At 40.0% G+C, this 20,053-nt stretch overlaps 1 protein-coding gene across 1 annotated transcript in view; it reads left to right on the top strand.

Annotated features, from left to right (window-relative positions):
• Positions 1-13,186: 13,186 nt before the first annotated feature.
• lpar2b (lysophosphatidic acid receptor 2b) overlaps positions 13,187-20,053 on the top strand; it is a 25,340-nt gene continuing 18,473 nt past the window's right edge. The window contains exon 1 of the mRNA XM_074630791.1: positions 13,187-13,560. The gene's annotated coding sequence lies outside the window, so the exon portion shown is untranslated. The remainder of the gene's footprint in view (positions 13,561-20,053) is intronic.

Below are 20,053 nucleotides of genomic sequence, written 5' to 3'. Positions count from 1 at the left end.
AGGGGTCGCTGTCGTGTTCTTGTAAACCTTCTTTCTGTGATCTACCATGTGAATAGATGATAAAAACCTAATAATGGGTGTAGTAGGCCCCTTCTGACCCTCATCTGGTGCTTATAGCGACTGATAACGCCTATCTAATAGCCTGACAACAGTCTAATCAGCTGGACGAGAGGCTCGTGGCAGCGTTGGATGTAAACATTAATGGCGTCCTCTTCGGCTGAGCTGTAACGTTAGCCAGCTCCGTGATGCTAGGTGAACTAGCAGTATCGGTTAGCTATAAATTATAAACACGAGCCTCTCGTCCATGAGAAGATACACGCTTCCTTCTGCTCAGCGATACTGTTAAGAGGTGGAGTTGGATAGAAAGAAAATAGTTCCTACATGAAACTGCTCACAACAAGGTGTGTGGATTATCTTGAGTAACCGGGCAACCTATGATATGTTAAGAAAAGTTATTCCTCGTTTTTCATGCGTTTCAAGCTCCAGTCTTTTCAAAGTAGTTTGAGAAAAAGATGGTGGTTTGGGTTAAAATAACTACAGAAGTTACGTGACGAATAAATCAACGTTGACTTCTGGTTTCACACGGGACACGAACAGCGGTCTCCTGGGTGAAAGTCTGGTGTTTTTTGACCCATCCATCCATCCACCTCGACCTCCTCCCTATGCGGCGTTTGTCGCTCTTTATTACTTCCTGGGTCACTATTGCATACGAATTGATTTCGTTGGATATATACAAATTTATATACGCAGGTATTGCTACGAACGGAGTATGAGAACAGCCTGATCTGTTATCTATGTTCTCTTCACAGCCACCAGACTCCATTCACAAAAAAACAGTAATTTTACCTCTCAGAACACGGGAGTTGTCGGTCTACCGCTGCATCGATCGATTGAGTTTGTTTGTGTTATTGTGTGACTTTGGTGTTTTAAAGGGTAAATTCGGATTCACCAAAGTCACACAGTAATACAGTGTAACATAATACACTGACTATGGAGAAGTACCTCGTACCAGTGATGTCATGGTACCAGAAATTAAGTAGTCGATACCAATACCAGTGAAATTCCACAATTATTGATACCAATTCGATAAAAAACAACGGCATCAAAATAATTATCATAATTATGAAAATAATGAACCAAGTCATGATTTCTGAAAAGAGACATTGCTGTTGAGTTTTTCCAAATGTATTTTTTGTCGTGTGACACTCCACGACTCACACCAAAACAATCTAGACTGATAAATAACACCACAGGTAAGAGGAGGAATGTGTATTTGTGATTTTGGGGTGAACTGTCCCTTAAGTTTGATTTTAACTGGGAGGGAGAGTGGGGGGGTCAAGATCGTCAGGTTCAGCAGGTCATCTGAGAGTCAGTTGTTTTTCTCAGGACTCAGTGGGAACGCAACACCCCGGCCACATTCACACACTTTTCTACGACATCTTTCCTCCCTTCACTCCCCTCCGGTTCTCTCTTCAGTCACAAATATACCGGGGAGAGGTGGGAGAGGTGGGCGACGAGGAAGGAACGGTGGCATTTTAAAAGTCTCAGAGTGTGTCCTTTTGCCTTAGCGCTCTGGCCTGTAAACTAACAATCATACCCTACAAATTATACATATTATATATATAAATAGATACATGAATATATATTATATACGACGAGAAAAAAACGTCAATGAAAAAGAACATGAGAGGAATTAGGATTTCGGGGAGCGAAGCTTGTCTCTTGTGTTCATCTCTGGTTTTGATTTCGTAGAATTTACTGTAAAGAAGAAAAACAAACTTTTTTATGATTCTATTGAGAGGATTGTTTCGTCTGTCTTATTCTCTCATACCTTTTTCTGTTTTTGTTGTTTTCTTCTCGACTCTATGCCAAAACCAATCTATTGAGTGCTGAAAGTTCATTCACATTTTTTACGTGTAAAATGCATCTTCTTTTCACTTTATATTAAAGGCTATGTTTTTATTGCTATTTAATTTCCCGTTATCCCCTTTTTAAATCCCAAGTTATGCAGCAGTTTGCTCAGTAATAGTTTGACGAAGCGGTTCATAAATCATAAATGTCTCTACTTTACTAGACCCCGACACTCTGCAGCTGCACTTCTTATTTCCCTTCATCGTGTTCATGTTCTCACCACTATCTCCCGTCTGTACAATAGCTTCTCGTTCGTCTTAATTCTTTTAGTATTTTTAATATGTCTTCATCGTCATCGGTAACTGTTTGTGGGATGTCGTGTGCCATCGTGTGTTTTAGGTTGGCCCAGAGATCTGTGAGAGTTTTCAATTCTATCATTATTTTTATGTTTCATTCATTTCTTTTCCCGTTTCATATTTGATTGTTTTGAGTTGTTTTCTTTTCCCTTTGCTATTTTCTCTCTTGATTTATTTTACCCAGAACAACCTGTTGGGATGTTGGTGAGTGAGGCATTGAGGTCAATAGATGATTCATCTTGTTCAGATTATAGAGTACAGCATCTTTTTTTAAGAAAAGTATTAAAATAATATTTAAAAAAAAATCTTAAAAAAATCTTGTATTTTTTTTTCTGTGAGTTTTTCACACACTTATGTACTGAACACTAGAGCTGCAACGAAAAGTCGACTAATAGATTAGTCCATCGACAGAAAAATAATCGCCAACTATTTTGATAATCGATTAAGAAATTTTTCATTCAAATATGATGAAATACGATTTCCTGCTTTTCTCTATTTTTAAACTGAATGTCTTTTTTTGTGATCACATTTTATTGGTTTTAAAGATATGCATTGGAAATTATTCACAAATAAAATTACATAATTCAAAACAAAACATAAAAAATAAGAAATAAAATTAGCACTAATAAGTATAATAAATCCCCGCCCCCCCAAAAATGAAATGATTATTAATATTATTATATATATAAATTATATTTATAAAGTCTTAAATATCTGACAAAAAAATACATTTAAGACATTAGTTTGGACATTTTTCTATATTTTCTGATATTTTAGAGACTAAACGATTAATTGTTTAAGTAATTTTTCATGCAAAAATGTCCTAAAATGCTGTTTTCAGCCTCTGAAATATGAAGATTTCCTGCTTTTTTCTGTTTTTAAACTGAATATTTTTTTCGTGATAAAATTTTATTGGTTATAAAGATATGCTTTGGAAATTATTCACAAAGAAAATTACATACTTCAAAACAAAACATTAAATGAGATAAAATAAAATTATTACTAATAAGTATAATAAATACCCCCCCCCCCCAAAAAAAATATATACAGCTCTGGAAAAAAATTAAGAGACCACTTCAAAATGATCAGTTTCTCTGGTTTTACTATTTATTGGTATGTGTTTGAGTAAAATGAACATTTTTGTTTTATTCTATAAACTACTGACAACATTTCTCCCAAATTTCAGAGCATTTAGAGCATTTATTTGCAGAAAATGACAACTGGTCAAAATAACAAAAAAGATGCAGTGTTTTTTCCAGCAGGACAATGCTCCATGCCACACAACCAGGTCAGTGAAGGTGTGGATGAAGGACCACCAGATCAGGACCCTGTCATGGCCAGCCCAATCTCCAGACCTGAATCCCATTGAAAACCTCTGGAATGTGATCAAGAGGAAGATGGATGGTCACAAGCCATCAAACAAAGCCGAGCTGCTTGAATTTTTGCGCCAGGAGTGTTATAAAGTCACCCAACAGCAATGTGAAAGACTGGTGGAGAGCATGCCAGGACGCATGAAAGCTGTGATTGTAAATCAAGGTTATTCCACCAAATATTGATTTCTGAACTCTTCCTAAGTTAAAACATTAGTATTGTGTTGTTTAAAAATGAATATGAACTTGTTTTCTTTGCATTATTCCAGATCTGAAAACACTGCATCTTTTTTGTTATTTTGACCAGTTGTCATTTTCTGCAAATAAATTTTCTAAATGACAATATTTTTATTTGAAATTTGGGAGAAATGTTGTCAGTAGTTTATAGAATAAAACAACAATTTTCATTTTACTCAAACACATACAAATAATTAGTAAAACCAGAGAAACTGAATTTTGAAGTGGTCTCTTAATTTTTTCCAGAGCTGTATATATTTAACTGAATATCTGACAAAACAAGACATTTAAAGACATCACTCTGGGAGGGACATTATTTTACTATTTTCTGACTTTTTATAAACCAAACGGTTAATCAATTAATCTAGAAAATGATCGTCAGATTAATCAATGAAACAGCACACATCTAATGAGCCCTGCTGCAGCTCCAGTTTCAGCCAAAGGGGGGAGCTGATGAGAAAGAAATACACTCCCAGTATGGTTATAAGGCCATGCTTTCACATATGGGTGAAATGTTAATGTGCATACACATACTGTTGGCTGTGTAGTTATACAGTATATATACTGTTTACACACACATTGTTAGAAAATGTTTCACTGACTACGATGTTGTGCACAAACAACAAAACAATTATGTAAGGGGTCCACATCGTGCCACATCGCCCTGTCAGGGTTTATTTCACAACAATGACCCGATAGCTGTACATTATCCCACTTATTACACAGCTATTTACTTAAGAAATCAATAATTTGACTCTAAAACGGTCGCCAGAGTCCGACATCAGAGCTGCGTCCATAGCAACGGCCTGTTATAAAGAAATAACAGACCGTAGAACGCCGTGATTGACCAATCAGAATCGAGTATTCAACAAAGCCCTGTAATAATAGAAGTTTAAAGTATTTGACCTCCCACTCATAGAAGAGTTCCAATGTGGGAATAAAGTATGATAATAATAGGAAACAGAAAGGAACTAAAGACCAGTCCAAAGTGAAGAGGACGCTGTCTGGTTTGACTGGAAGGTGTTAAAGGACTCTCTCGGTGGGCAGGATGTTTACAACAGAGGATGTTGTGGTTGAGACCACTTCAAAACTCGTGTGTCACATGATTTTAACTGATCCGAAGCAGGTTTAGACATCACCGCTTCGCATTTTAGGACAGGCCTCGACTCTCAGAACACACACGCTGCTAATAATAATATTGTTATTGTGGTCTGGTAAGGTACACAGTGATGACCTTGCTGCGGTGTGGCTCTGCTCAGAAGTTCTTTATCTTCTGCAGAATGCTTCTCATGTCCAACTTTGACTTTCAAATGAGCGCCTCTGTGGTGTTGTTGTTAAACTCGAGTCCGGGGCGTGACAGAAACCTGTTGCATTTCCAAAAGCAAGGAGGTCAGTGAAACTCAGTGTGCCAAGCAGGCCTCTGAATTTATGAGGTGGGGATGAGAAAAGGCCAATAGAAAGATAAGGGGATGATAAGGACACACAGCCGAGAGAGAGACAGCATTGCTAGATAATCTGGGAACGTGACTATGATAAAGACGGAGAGCATTGTGCGACCGTATGAAAGTGAGATTTAGAAATGGAACCAGGAAAAAGAGAAGCCGGGAGTGTTTGTGGCTTCATGAATGAAGAAGTGAAAAAGAGAGTGTGGCTCACGAGAGGTGGATGAATAGCAGAAGAGGAATGAGGAGAAGTAGTTACTACTGCATGTGGCAACAGATACGAGAGAGTAAGCTCTGAGTGTTCAGTCATGTAGAAACACTTTGCATTCTTGACCTCCTCTGTTTTATAGCTCCCATCACAGCAGAAAGGAACTCATTTATACGCACACGTTTCACTTTGTGAGGCTTCATGTTTGTTTGTTTTTTCTCCTCTACATTTCAGAGGTAAACGTTGGCCCGGTTGGGAGCCGCTGCTTTACAGGATCACATTTTCTATGCAAGATATAGGAAAGAAAAACATTAGGCAGGGAATATTTATTATATTTTAAATGATACACTTATATCCTGTTAGGAAACCTGACCAAAGTGGCTTTCACTAGTTTCAAGTCTTCTTCAATACAGCATGATGTTCATTTAGTAAATTATGGTCCCATTTAGAGTCAAATAGACCATAAAGCAGGGGCTACCTTGTGATTGACAGGTCGCTACCACGGCGTTGTTTGGTCTGGGAGTTGTGCCTATTTTCGTCTTACAACTTTAACCCTTTCACAGTGTGTTTTCACTTCATCAAAGTTAATTATAACCTTTTAGTCACCTAAAAACTTCTTATTCAGCGTTCGGTTGTACTTAGATCCACCCTCTTGTGTCACTTCTGGTTGTAAAAAAAACAAGATAGGGACGGCCAAAAACCAATATGGCAACGGCCAAAAACCAGGATGGCGACGGCCAAAAGCCAAGATGGCGAAGGGCTAAAAACCAAGATGACGGCGGTCATAAAACCAAGATGGCGCTGCCAAGGTGTTTACGTTGTTACGTTAGTTGTGGCATTAGATGGTAAGCATGAGTTTTGATTTGCAGGATTTCATTAACAATCCTAGTTTTGAAAAAGTTGACTCATGCCGCAGGAGGATTTATTGTGTATTGCAACACATTTTGATATTTCTGTAAAAAAAAAACGTGGTGTTGGAAAAACTGACTGAGTTCAATGTCCTTGAAGTCCCTGTTGACCCTGACCTGCTCAGCCCAGCCTCGGGCTGAGGCCTTTCTTTCACCTGTTCTTCTTTCTCTCTTGCCTCTCAGGACCTCCGTACATCTGATCTCTGCTGCAGCAAACAGAACCAAAAACCCACGTTGTCTCTCGGCCTCTAACAGGCCAGAGGTACATTTCTAGAGAACTGTGATGAGAGAAAAATGGGTACTTTTGTGTGTGTATGTGTGTATGTGTGTGTGTGTGTGTGTGTGTGTGTGTGTGTGTGTGTGTGTGTGTGTGTGTGTGTGTGTGTGTGTGTGTGTGTGTGTGTGTGTGTGTGTGTGTGTGAAGAGGATTTACAAACATGCCAGCAGCTTGTACTGCACATGCATGGCTTCCTCTCCACACTCAGATTGAGTAAGAGCTGCTGCAGTCTTCCCGTTAATGGCATTAAGAGCGGTGGGGGGGTGGAAATCGGTGATGAGGGCAATCAGTGCGACATCAAGGCTCTCCAAGAAATCGATGCCAGATGACAATAAACAGCTCCACATGTGCTTCATGCACACGCAAACAGTCACAATTCAGACTGAAGCACATTGCACAAGACAAAAACACACACTTGCTGACACATTCTGCTGCTCACACGCAAATCGCTCTGAGCGCTGTGTTTTATGGTGGGAGGTGATCTGGCTGTCATTCAGCTGGTGACTGGGTCTTCTCTCCTGGTTCAACATGTCCACGCCCTCCTCCATAAATCAGTCCAGAGCACTTCTGCTTTTCCTCCGTCGTTGTCTTGGGATCCACAGAACATTTCCTTTTCCTCTTTTTCCTCCTAAAATAGAGCTTCCTTTTGTCTGTTTTGACTGTTTTTAGTAACAGAGCACTCTACCTTCTTTTATTATGAGCCTCTAGTTACATCAGTAGCACCGGTATTTTATTTATCCCAAACTCAGATTCAGATGTTGGTTTTGTGGTGCTTTTTAACTCAGTAATCAACCTCCGGATCTGAGAAGTGAAGCCAATGCTGAAGTACCTTAAACCTGCATTCTTTCTAACAGCCAGCAGGGGGCGACTCCTCTGGTTGCAAAAAGAAGTCTGATTGTATAGAAGTCTATGAGAAAATGAGCCTACTTCTCCCTTGATTTATTACCTCAGTAAACATTGTAAACATGAGTTTATGGTCTCAATAATTAGTTTCAAGTCTTCTTCAATACAGCATGATGTTCATTTAGTAAATTATGGTCCCATTTACAGTCAAATAGACCATAAAGCAGGGGATGCTTTATGGCGGGGCTACCTTGTGATTGACAGGTCGCTACCACGGCGTTGTCCGGTCTGGGATTTGTCCGTGTTTTCATCTTATGACTGTAACCCTTTCACAGTGTGTTTTCCGTTAACGAAAGTTAATTATAACATTTTGGTCGCCTAAAACGTCTTATTCAGTGTTCGGTTGTACTTGACTCCACCCTCTCCTGTCACTTCTGGTTGTAAAAAAAACAAGTTGGCAACAAGCAAAAAAAAAAATGGCAATGGCCATAAAACTAAGATGGCGACAGCCTAAAACCAAGATGCATTAGGAACAAAACTGATGAATTTAAGAGAACATGTCATTATGAGTTGGGCCTCCCTTTTTACACATCTGGTAAGATTTGAAACATCTTTCAGTGTGGGCCAGCGTTAATCGACTAAGAGGGAGCAGCCTAGATAAATTATTCTCCTGCAAGACAAACAATTTAACGTCAAAACCTCGTCCTCATGATCATCACAACCAAATCTGCCTCTCGTAGTCCTTCAGTACAATAATGACAATGACAGCCACAGAAACAACACCTCCCTCTGGCTCATCTTTTATTCAGCAGTCCAGTGAGAAGGTGAATCCAGCAACAGATGTCAGCTGTTATCTTTGTTTTACGGGTCTGAGCCTGAAGTTCAGGATGAGCTGTTAGAACTTTGTCTCATAATGAAAATTAGCGGAAAGAAGAAGAGGAGGAAACAACAACAGGAAGACTGTATGGCGATCAGAGAATGGAGCAAGAGTGAAGAGGCTGATCCTGTTTACACACAGTGTGTGGCGGTTAGCGTTTGAGATGTGGCAGACGTGTTTGTTCAACATGTACGGCCTGCTTTCCTTATTAGGTGACTTGTGTATGTTCCAGCGATCATAGTTTCCACTTTGTTACATCAAGGCCTCTCTCCATTCTCTTTATTTCCTCTCAGCGTCACACACAACTGCTGCTTCCCCAGAGGCTGCGTTCGCCGTTGCCACGGCAACGAGGATGCTGATTGCACCTCCATGCCTTTCACAGCTGTTTCTCGCCGTTAGGCCAGGGTGACCAACAGGCCACGGTGATACGTTGTCTAATCTAAGGTCTGAAATGATATTACATCGTACGGCAGTTTTCATTCTACCTATTGATCAATAAGATCCATTAAGAGATGATGGCAACAGGGAAAATTATTGTGACAATATCTTGGATGTTTTTCTCGGATCAATGGTTAACTTTATGGCTTTGAAGGGATAGTATTATTTATGAGTCAATTTCACCGGAGATGTTGTGATCAGCTGTGGTACTGCACCATTTCATATTGATGCTTTTTGTTTATGTCTCACAATAACAGTTGTTGCAAAACTCTATGGAATTTATTTGAATCTGTGCAAGTTTGCAAAGTGCAAAACAGTTGTGTCTTTATAAAGAACTTAAAGTAATAAAGTTCAAGATGTTAAAGGGCGAGTCCGTCTGCGTTCTGTTCCGCTAATGTACGCCACGTTAGATCAGATCAGAATGTCACAAACTAACCGATCGATGCAGAGGTAGACCAGCAACTCCCCTATTCTGAGAGGTAAAATCATTGTTTTTGTGAATGGAGTCTGGTGGCTTTGAAGAGAACAATATAACGCCTTCAGTTCCCACCAGAAAGGGCACAAAGGGACTCAAATGTATGTACATATTTTTTTTAAGTTATTTTTTTGGGGGCATTTTCCATTTTTATTGACAGGACAGTGGATAGAGTCTTGAAAGGGGGGAGAGAGAGAGTGGATGCGGAAAGGGCCACAGGCCGGATTCGAACCCGGGCCGCCGCTGTCAGGACCAAGCCTTAATACATGGACGCCCGCTCTACCAACTGAGCTAACCCAGGCGCCCGTACATATTTTTTTAACCTTTAACGAGCTACTAGTTGGAGACTCCCGGTCTACAGTATAAGGTAACTCTGTATTTGTAATCCTGACACAATCAATGTATTTGATCGGTACTTATATATCTTCAGAGATCACAAAGTTACAGCTTTTGTCTCGGCTTGCTTCAACAACATGTGACAGCAAAACTAACTGATGGAGAACGATGGCAAAAATAACTTTTCTTACTTAAATAACTTTTCTTTTCAGATCAGAAAGTCACACAATAACATAACACAAACTAACCGATCAATGGAGCGGTAAACCAGCAACTCCTGTGTCCTGAGAGGTTTTTGTGAATGGAGTCTGGTGGCTGTGAAGAGAACATAGATAACAGATCAGGCTGTTCTCATACTCTGTTCGTAGCTATACCTACAAAAGGTAATGCACTTTAATTTGTATGTATCCGACGAAATCAATTTGTATGTAATCCATCTGAGAGGTAAAATTACCGTTTTTGTGAATGGAGTCTGGTGGCTTTGAAGAGAGTATAGATAACGGCTTCAGTTCCCCGTCAGAAAGGACACAAAGTTACTTTGTGTAACAAATGTATGCACATATTCTTTGAACCTTTAGCGAGCTATTTGTTGGAGACCCCTTCATCTACAGGATAAACTCTGCAGTTGTAATCCTGACTTAATCAATGTATTTGATCAGTACTTATTTATCTTCAGAGATCACACAGTTTCTGTCTCGGCTTGCTTCAACAACATGTGACAGCAAAACTAACTGATGGAGAACGATGGCAAAAATAACTTTTCTTACTTAAATAACTTTTCTTTTCAGATCAGAAAGTCACACAATAACATAACACAAACTAACCGATCAATGGAGCGGTAAACCAGCAACTCCTGTGTCCTGAGAGGTTTTTGTGAATGGAGTCTGGTGGCTGTGAAGAGAACATAGATAACAGATCAGGCTGTTCTCATACTCTGTTCGTAGCTATACCTACAAAAGGTAATGCACTTTAATTTGTATGTATCCGACGAAATCAATTTGTATGTAATCCATCTGAGAGGTAAAATTACCGTTTTTGTGAATGGAGTCTGGTGGCTTTGAAGAGAGTATAGATAACGGCTTCAGTTCCCCGTCAGAAAGGACACAAAGTTACTTTGTGTAACAAATGTATGCACATATTCTTTGAACCTTTAGCGAGCTATTTGTTGGAGACCCCTTCATCTACAGGATAAACTCTGCAGTTGTAATCCTGACTTAATCAATGTATTTGATCAGTACTTATTTATCTTCAGAGATCACACAGTTTCTGTCTTGGCTTGCTTCAACAACATGTGACAGTAAAACTGGTTTCACAGTGAGAGACAGAAACCGCCTGTTGTCTAACTAAATCTACTCTCAGATCATCATCGGACTGAAACCAAGAACCAACGAGCGTTTTCGCTTCTTCGTGTTCCTGCAGGTGAATTCTCTCTGCTGCCATCAGGACGTTGTGTTATGTTTTACCTGCATTCATCCCCTCTGCAGTCCCATGTTTAAATGCTCCATACGTTTCTTTAACCATCATTATTTAGAGATTTATTTCACATCTTAGCTCCTCTGTGTTGTTGTTTTCTCTGCATACAAGCTGCTTGTAACTAATTGTCCCTTGCTGTGATTAATAAAGTTGTTTTGAATTAGAATAACTGAAAAATTATACCAATATGCACACAACTTTTTATACAAGGTGAAGGTTATATACAGTATATAGTATATATACAGTATTAAAGGAAGGCAGGAAGTAGCTGCTGAGCCTCACCTCTCTGTTAGTTACTTTTAAAGCAGATGAAAGTATTTCAGGCATTTCCCGTCATTCAGTAGAGGACAGTTAGAAGGTGACAGGAAACATGGGGGGAGGGTGGAGGGTGGAGCGGGACAGCTGCTGTTGAATCACCATCACGTATATAAGTGTTATACATTTTGACCACAAGGCCAGTAAGTTGCTGTTTCTCTCATTCATTCGTTCCTTATTTCCTTTAAGCTGGGTTTCCACCAAAAGTTTTTGTACTTTTAGTCCCAGGAACTACTTTTCAAGGAACTAAAAGGTTCCTTCAGCCCACTGTTGTCTGTGTTTCCACCGTGGTCTTAAGACCTGTGAAGATCAGACTGATTAGAAAAAGCAACATGACATGAGACGAGGGCTGCTGGTGGTCACAGCAGTAAACACACTGGATTAATAAACGTTTTGTTTCACTGCGTTGACGATATTTACTGCTGCATGTTGGATGTAATGAATGAAATGAAACTAAGAGCATCTGTCTCCACAGTAAATCATCTGTCGAGTGTTTGATGGTTATTAATTTGTGCTTTATAACGTAACCGTCATGAAACAATCAGAAAATAACTTTTGAGTCAGGAAGCCGACAGCCGAGCCTAACTTTACTTTTAATGTTATCAAGATCAAGTTGAGGAAATACCAAGCACCGCCCACCAGCCGGAGCACAGCCAATAGGGATGCTCTCTCTCTCTCTGAAATGACCTGTGATTGGTCAAAGTCTCCCGTCACAGGCTAGATGTTTTAAAGCCTGAAAACAGAGCCATGAGGTGCAGAAGTCTAGTTATCTCTCAGAACACTTGAATTACAATATGCTGAAAGGTTATTATGGAATTTTTGCCCAATGATGCCAAAAACGTGTTGCCTACTGCAGCTTTAAAGGGACTATTTGTAACTTTCAGAATTGCTTGTTAACAGCGACACCTGTGGCCGTTAAGTCAACGAAAGTCAGCGTCGGGCTCGCGCTTGCTCGCTCTAAATATACCTGAACGAGTATCGCTCAACACAGTGAGGCGACACACGTCAGCTAAAACCACAATATCACTCTATATTTCACCTGCTTGGCAGTAATGTTAGCTGACCAGACGAAGGTCTCTCCATGAATCACTGCTGATCCTAGTGTTGGCTTTCCTACCTCAGCCCTGCTGCTTCAGGAGAGATATTGGCACCCGGTCGGAGACGATAACATTTCTCGCGGCGGAGCCCCGTCACTTCACAAGACACGTAAAACCTCTGTTGGTCTGGAGGAGCTGCAGCAGTTATTTCTGCACAAACGTCCACTGTACATTCACTAGATATTCTCAGAGCTAAACTAACTCTTCTGCAGTGTGTAGTGTGCGTGCATGAACGTGAGGTGGAGCGAGAACGCGTGCATCGTATGAGTGAAGACAAGCAAGCAGAGGAGCGGTCTGAACAGCTCGCATATGCGAGCGCGCATATGCGAGCGCGCATATGCGAGCGCGCCTGGCATCCCGACCCGGTAGATTTATACCTGTAAAAAGTTACAAACAGTCCCTTTAAGTGTGAGACATTCGTTTTTCCTTTGGCAGGCAAAGAGGGGTCATCACAAACCAGGTCCATAATGAGTTTCATCGTTCTATACCTTAGATGTACAATTGCCCCCGGTCTCCCCTAAATAACCTTGGACATCAATTATTCATTCACCTCCCTACCTACTGTCAAAAAACATATAGTCCCGCCAACACTGTCAATCACTCCTCAGCTCCTCTCTCATTGGCTGCTCCTGCAGCTGTGTGGGAGTTAGCTGGAGGAGGAGGATGGAGGGCGGGTACCAGAGCGCTCCTCCTCCTCCTCCGGATGGCAGCAGCACACCAGCCCGAGGAGGAGGAGGAGGACCGTGCCGCACCCTTTCTGCTCCTCTAGCAGCAGATCACTCCGCACAGGTAACAACCGCTCAAACTACCGGAAGCAGCGGAGGAGTCTGAACTCAGGTGGAGGTGGTGTACCAACAAGTTAGTGGGAGGAAAAGAAAAGAAAGTCCTGGAATGGAGCCTCGACACCAACCGAGCAAATAACTTTTTCTTTAAACTTTTGTTGCGTATTTCTGGTGAAAGGTGTCTCCAGGTATCTCCAGGTGCGACACGTTGTTCCTCAGCTCGACGCGGATCCTGGTTTACCTGATAAACGAGTTCACACACGCGAGAGAAAAAGGTGAGTTCAGGTTTTTTCTCCTCCGGTATATATATATATATATATTTTTTATTCTAGTGAGTTTATTTGAAGAGACTCTTCATTGTTCCTGCTGAGGCGTCTTTACGCACCTGGAGCTCATTAAGGTTATTAGTCCTCTACAGAAACGGGCTCTATTTCTTTCTGTTGTATTTAATAACCGCAGGTTTACATCTATCTGGGTGTAACTACAGCAGAAGGTGGCACAAAGGATCCTACATGGTCCTGCATGTCCTCACATAGACTCCATTATGTTCTTTTATGGCTCATATTTTACATTGTGCAGGTGTTGCCAGTGACAATCTAATGCAGCCCAGTAGGTTCAGCCCTGCAATAAACTCTGCACATATTCATTATCGATTTAAGGTTGGGATTTTTTTTTTTAATTGTTTGATTAATCCAAAAATTGTGGAAAAATAGCAAGTTTATATCTTTAAATGTCATTTCTTCTGTCAGACCAACAGTCTGAAGTACAACCAAGGCCGGATCCAGCCCTTTGGTGTCCTGTAGGCGAAAGTTGGTTTTCGTGCCCCCCACTCCCCCCCAATTATTATTTTATTTTCATGAAAATTTCTGCTCCAAAATGACCTAAAAATCAAGGAGCTGGTATCATTAAACATTTCTAAATCTACAATGAAGGCTTTAGAAACAGACTCTATGGCATGCCATGTTTTTAGCTTCCTTGTTGTACAGCTGACTCTCAGAAAAGTTCCTTTTTGTCCCCCCATTTGTGTTTAGATAGTTCTCTTCTAATGCAGATTTTAGTGCTTTTGGTGTTTGTGAATTGTATTTTATCTCTATTTGTATCTGTGTCTGCAACTTTTAACAAATAAGTGGCCGGATATATGAAGAAGTGTGAGAAAGAGAGTAACAGGGATGAAAAGTGTGTGGCTGTATTCAAAACTGCCTATATACTACTGACAAACACAGTATACAATACATACTGCGTTTGTCAGTAGTATGTAGAGGGCAGTTTTGTTTTTGAGTAGTTTGCAGTATGAAACGGTTAAAAGGAGATATAGAGTCCCACGGAGCAGATTGAACCATTACAAACATTCAGTCTTGCCGATGTCTATTAAACTTCTCAACAACTCGTAACATAAAGCTATCATAAGGACAGTGCAATATGTTAAATAGGGACACACATATGTTGCATCTGTGTAATATTGGGCTATTGTCTGTGCAATGTGTGCACTACCTGGGCTGCAATACCTGCCATGGTGTGTGTGATAGTATGTGCCATTTTGTACGTGGACTGTGTACGTGTTGAAACATCTGTTTCTGTGAAAATGTTTCCCTGTCATATGTGGAATCGTTTAGTATTGTTGTTGATGTCGTTTAAATTTCGTGTTTGTAACTGCAGTTGGACGGAGTCCAGGAAAAATGTCCCCGTGGGGGCAATAAAAGTATATCTTATCTTAAAGCGATGCATTTTGCAGGTTGCTAGACCAGGATTTAGCCTTTAAACAAGCTCCTAAAGCACTGGACAAAAAAAAAAGCCTACCACTATTGCAATATTATCAAAAAATTCAATTTTCATTTTCTTTTGTTTGTGACCAATATTTGTTTACTTTATAAGGTACTGCATGTTTAAATTATTTATTCAAATAGCTTATAGTAAAATAAGACAAACGGGATCATCAAAGAGGGGAGACGGGAAATATAAAACATTGCTCGTCAAAATTTACTCAAACTGCTTTTTCAATTACAGCAACAAAACAGTGGACTGATCTCCCTCCAGATATTAGACTAATGTTTAAAAGGGTCATGTTATCTCAGCAGGTATCTCGCTACCCCGTCAGAGGCTGCTCTTTCCCTCGCTTCTTCCCTCGCCTCTCTGCTGCTCTGTAGCCGCTCTGTGAGCGTCACTGGCCGGCTGGCGAGGTAGCTGTCACGGCAGTTTGTGGAGCTTCTAAGCTCCGAAAACGTTGGAGCAAATGTTCGATTCGCCATCTAATATCGTAAAACTGTAAACATTCAAAATCTACACAGTTGATTTCTCACCTCAAATAATTGTCCTAAAAAAAGTGAATTTAGTGATGAAATAGCTATGAAAAATGTAAAAAACAAGCCGTTTTTGGCTGCTGTTGTTGTAACGTAGCCTGTACCGTTCCAGCGCTTTGCATTGTGGGATACAGTAGGTGATGTAGACTGGTACGATGCATACTTGGAATTTTTTTCCAAATCAGTACGACATCTAGGTATTTTTGTCATACTGTAGATTTAGCTTTTGTTCGCATACTACATACTACATTTGGCCAAATCAGTACGTACTACTAGTATAGTATGCGGTTTTAATACTTAGTGTTTTTTTGCGTGATTAGTATTTTGTTTTCTTTTGTTGGTTATATAGGTAGGTAGGCAGGTAGGACCAGCATGCAACTGGTTGGGCTTATGTTTTTTTACCAGAACAAGAGAGGAAGCAACATCCATGCTTTCTTTGTGCTTTGTTTGCTTACTTGCTTTTGGATAAATAAATAATCAGAAACACATAGATTTTGCAACGGACTCTTTTGCCTGCGTAAACCACATACCCACGATGCATCAGTGGCCCTTTGATTGAAGTTTGATTTAGATTTTTTCTGACAAATGGCCACTACACAACTAATCGATTAATGGAGAAAATAATAAATAGGGTTTTTTGTATTGTTTAGGTGTTCTACTGAATCCCAATCAGTGCTACCTACAGCCTCAAAGAAAATTATAGAATTGATACAAGGTGAAAAATGCCTTTCACAGGTTCCCAGAGTCCAAGGTGACGTCTTTAAAACTCTTCACCAACAATCCAAATCCAAAAGGTAATCAGTCCAAAACAATATGAAACAAAGTAAAGCGGCAAATCTTCACATTTGAGGAGCTGGTTTGCTTTATAAATGACTTAAATGTTGAACTCGTGTTAAACACAACTGACTGTGATATCTCTGAAGATATCTCCTCTAAACCACCTGCAGGAATCGCAAACGTCTCATTCTGACTAACACCGTCAGCAGGATTTCCTGTCAGTTCACTGCAGTAAGATTCTGAGATTCAAACCCACACAACCAGGGTTGGAAATTAGCAGCAAACAGCTAGATTTGCTTCTCTAAATCCAGCTCTTTATAAATGATGTTTAGCTCTTTTTTCATTTATGACCTTGGCTGCATTAGAAACCTCATACTACACTAGTTGTCAATATGTAGTATGTAGTATGCGAACAAAAGCAAAATCTACAGTATGCCAAAAATACCTGGATCTCGTACTGATTTGGAAAAAATCTCCAGTATGCATCGGACCAGTATACCTCGCCTACTGTATCCCACAATGCAAAGCGCTGGAACAGTACAGGCTACGGTTACAACAACAGCAGCCAAAACTGGCTTGTTTTTTGCATTTTTCGTAGGGAGGGAAAGACGGGCAGAGAGATACCTGCTGAGACAACACAACCCTTTTTAACATTACTCTAAACTTAATTACTTACTTTACTCTAGGAAATTTTGTGGGTCAATGTTTTATATTTCCCGTCTCCCCTCGTTGATGATCCTGTTTGTCTCACTTCACTATGAGCTGTTAGAATAAATAGTTTAAACCTGCATTATCTTATAAAGTCAACAAACAAAACATAGACAAAAATATCTAAGTTGTATTTTTCGATAATATTGCAATATTGGTACGAGTATGTTTTTTTGTCCAGTGCTTTAAGAGCTGGTTTAAAGGCTAAATCCTGGTCTACATACTGCAAAATACATCGCTTTAACCGTTTCATACTGCATACTACTGAGGAACGCAGTATGTACTGTATACTGTAGGCGGGCAGGTGTGCAGACTGCATGCAGTGTAAACATATTCGGCTCATTATGAAACTGTGTCGGACTGCGTTTATCTGCATTTGACTGTGTTAATGTGGTCGGAATCATAACTGAAACTTGAGTCAGTGGATTCAAATTAGATTCTGATTCCTGCATGTCGTTTTCTTCTTCTTCTTCAGGATATGTGTAGTTTACTCTGCGGCCTTTGGTGCCATCAGTTGACTTCTGGTAGATGGACCACGTTGTGTGGTTAAAGGAAGTGTCTTTGCATGAGTCTGTGTGATTAAACAGCTTTAAGTGAATCATTATGCAGATGACAGCCGGGTCAGACAGGCAGGATGGACACGCTGTAGGAGAGGCTGTTTACTAAACAAACAGAGAGCAGCATTTCTGTTTTCACACACCACAACCACCAGCTCTGCTGCAGTCAGTCTGTCACAGATGTGTGGATGTGCTAAGACTCTACTTCCAGAGAAAGAGAGAGAGGGAGAAGTCGGGTGTGGCCGCTCTGGTAATGACAGGTTTGCTTTCAAACTGGTGTTTACTGATTCAGCTCAGTCCATTCACACACAAACAGACGTTTGATGCATGAAAACACAGTCATGCAGTCGTCTTTAGAGCCACACAGAGTCAAACACAATGAGGTCACGTGTAATGTATCTAATGTTTCGCTGGGCTACGCTGGAAATGCTTTAATTAGACTTCAGTTTACTCTAATGTTGGCATACTCACTCGGAGGGATGTCACCATAGTAGAAATGTAGTAGCTGATACCAATATCAGTGATTTCCACGATTCTCGATACCATACCATGGTGTAAAACAATACTAAACTAATACTGAATAAGAAGTTAAACAGGTCATAATTCGCTCTCTATTATCTATTTTATATTGCGGTGAAAACATCTCCATCAAACAACTGGATTTATTCAAGTTTCTCACCAAAAACTACATTTTACATGATTATATTGAACACATCAGAGTTAGGGATGCTCTGATCCGACTTTTTCCTGGGGGGTTTCCAGTCAACGGCTCAGAGACAAAGTTGTTTTTTCACTTTGCCTTTTGTGCAGGTTAAACAACTTAGATATAAGAACATGTAAATCAGGGAGCTTTAGAGGATCTGGTAGGCAGATGAAGGCCCAATTCCACGAACTTCCCTCCCTACGGCAAGGAAATAAATAAATATCAGAATCAAAATTACTTTATTGATCCCCGAGGGGGAAATTACATTACGTTTTTCTCCCAATCAAGAATAGAAAATATAAACATAGCCTACAGATATTATAACAAAATACAGATAAGAAATATGTATAACAACAGTGCAAATAATAATGCTGAAAAATAGGATCGACCATTAAGTGTGTAAAAATGCATGAATAGTATAAATAAATATGAATATTAGTTTAAATGTTTTGTATAAATAAATGCGGTGTTAATGCCGGAGTAAACCAGATTATTGCACTAATTTATTGTACTATTAAATCAGTATTGCGCAGTTGAAAATATAATAGATTATGGGGTTATAGCTGCTGATAGGGGTTAAAACTAACACTCTACAATCTAATTATCATGTCTACCATTTTTTAGACTGGACAAGGGTACATTTGATTCTAAATACAATCTATTTACTTTATGTTGTTGACGTCTGTATGACAATAAAGTAGAATAAATTAAATGTCTATCAGTTTACAGTAGATGTTTGTACCGGTAGTCGCACAGAACTGACATTGGAACGTGTTTCATGACGAACACAAAGCGGCGTTGCACGTCGTCAGTAGAGGCAGCTGGTTAAGTCGGCATCGATGCAGACTCGTTGTTGGAGGGTTTCATAACCTACTTCCTCTACCCGGTAATTGGTTTGGGATGGCACTGGCCATGGCGGACCCTCAACACGAACACGTGGACGTAGGTAGGGACAGGGTGTAGGGGTCAGTTTTGAATTGGGCCTTAGTTTCCTTTGGACAGAGCCGACTAGCTGTTTCATCCTGTTTCCAGTCTTTATGCTAAACTAACCGGCTGCTGTTGGTAGCTTCATATTTATGGTACAGATATGAGAGCGTGGTGTCAATCTCTACCTCTCAGCAAGAAAGCATATAAGTGTATTTCCCAAACTGTTCAGCTATTCCTTTAAAACATTAACAATCGTTTGAAGTCATGTGTCTGGAAACCTTATTATTACAATGTTAAAGTTGTTTTTTTTATACAATAATCACTCGTCTTTTAAACTTCTCTCTCGTCTCTGTTCACCAGCTCTTCTCTGATTGTTTGTCTGCTGTTGGGAGAAGAAGTGAATAGATAGTTCAGCTGTTTTTTTTAAATCAGGGTTTCTATGATCATATCTAGTTTAGGTGGTTTCACTTCTGTGTTTGTAGCTGCATGTGTTTGAGGCCTTTTCCTGCATAATCTGTCTGGTTTCATGTTCGTCTGAGTTAAGGACTGGAATGATTAAAGGTGCACGCCCACGAGAGCCAAGGTCATGTTCTCATGGCAGCAAATACAAATAGAAACATGAAGTTTGTCCCCTTCTGCACCCTGTCCACCTTTAGAGCTGCGCCAGCATCTAGATCTTTTATATGCTTTTATAAAGTAGAGCTGTTAGACGTTTGTTGCACTTTTATGAGCAAGAGCTTAGATGTTTTGTGACCTTTGGTACAGAAGTTACACGGAGTCAAATTCACCTGACTGTAAA

The sequence above is a fragment of the Sebastes fasciatus genome, chromosome 3 (assembly GCF_043250625.1).
Source record: "Sebastes fasciatus isolate fSebFas1 chromosome 3, fSebFas1.pri, whole genome shotgun sequence".
Classification (NCBI taxonomy): Eukaryota; Metazoa; Chordata; class Actinopteri; order Perciformes; family Sebastidae; genus Sebastes; species Sebastes fasciatus.
The sequence above is the reverse complement of the archived record's forward strand: the minus strand, read 5'-3'. Positions and strand labels throughout refer to the sequence as shown.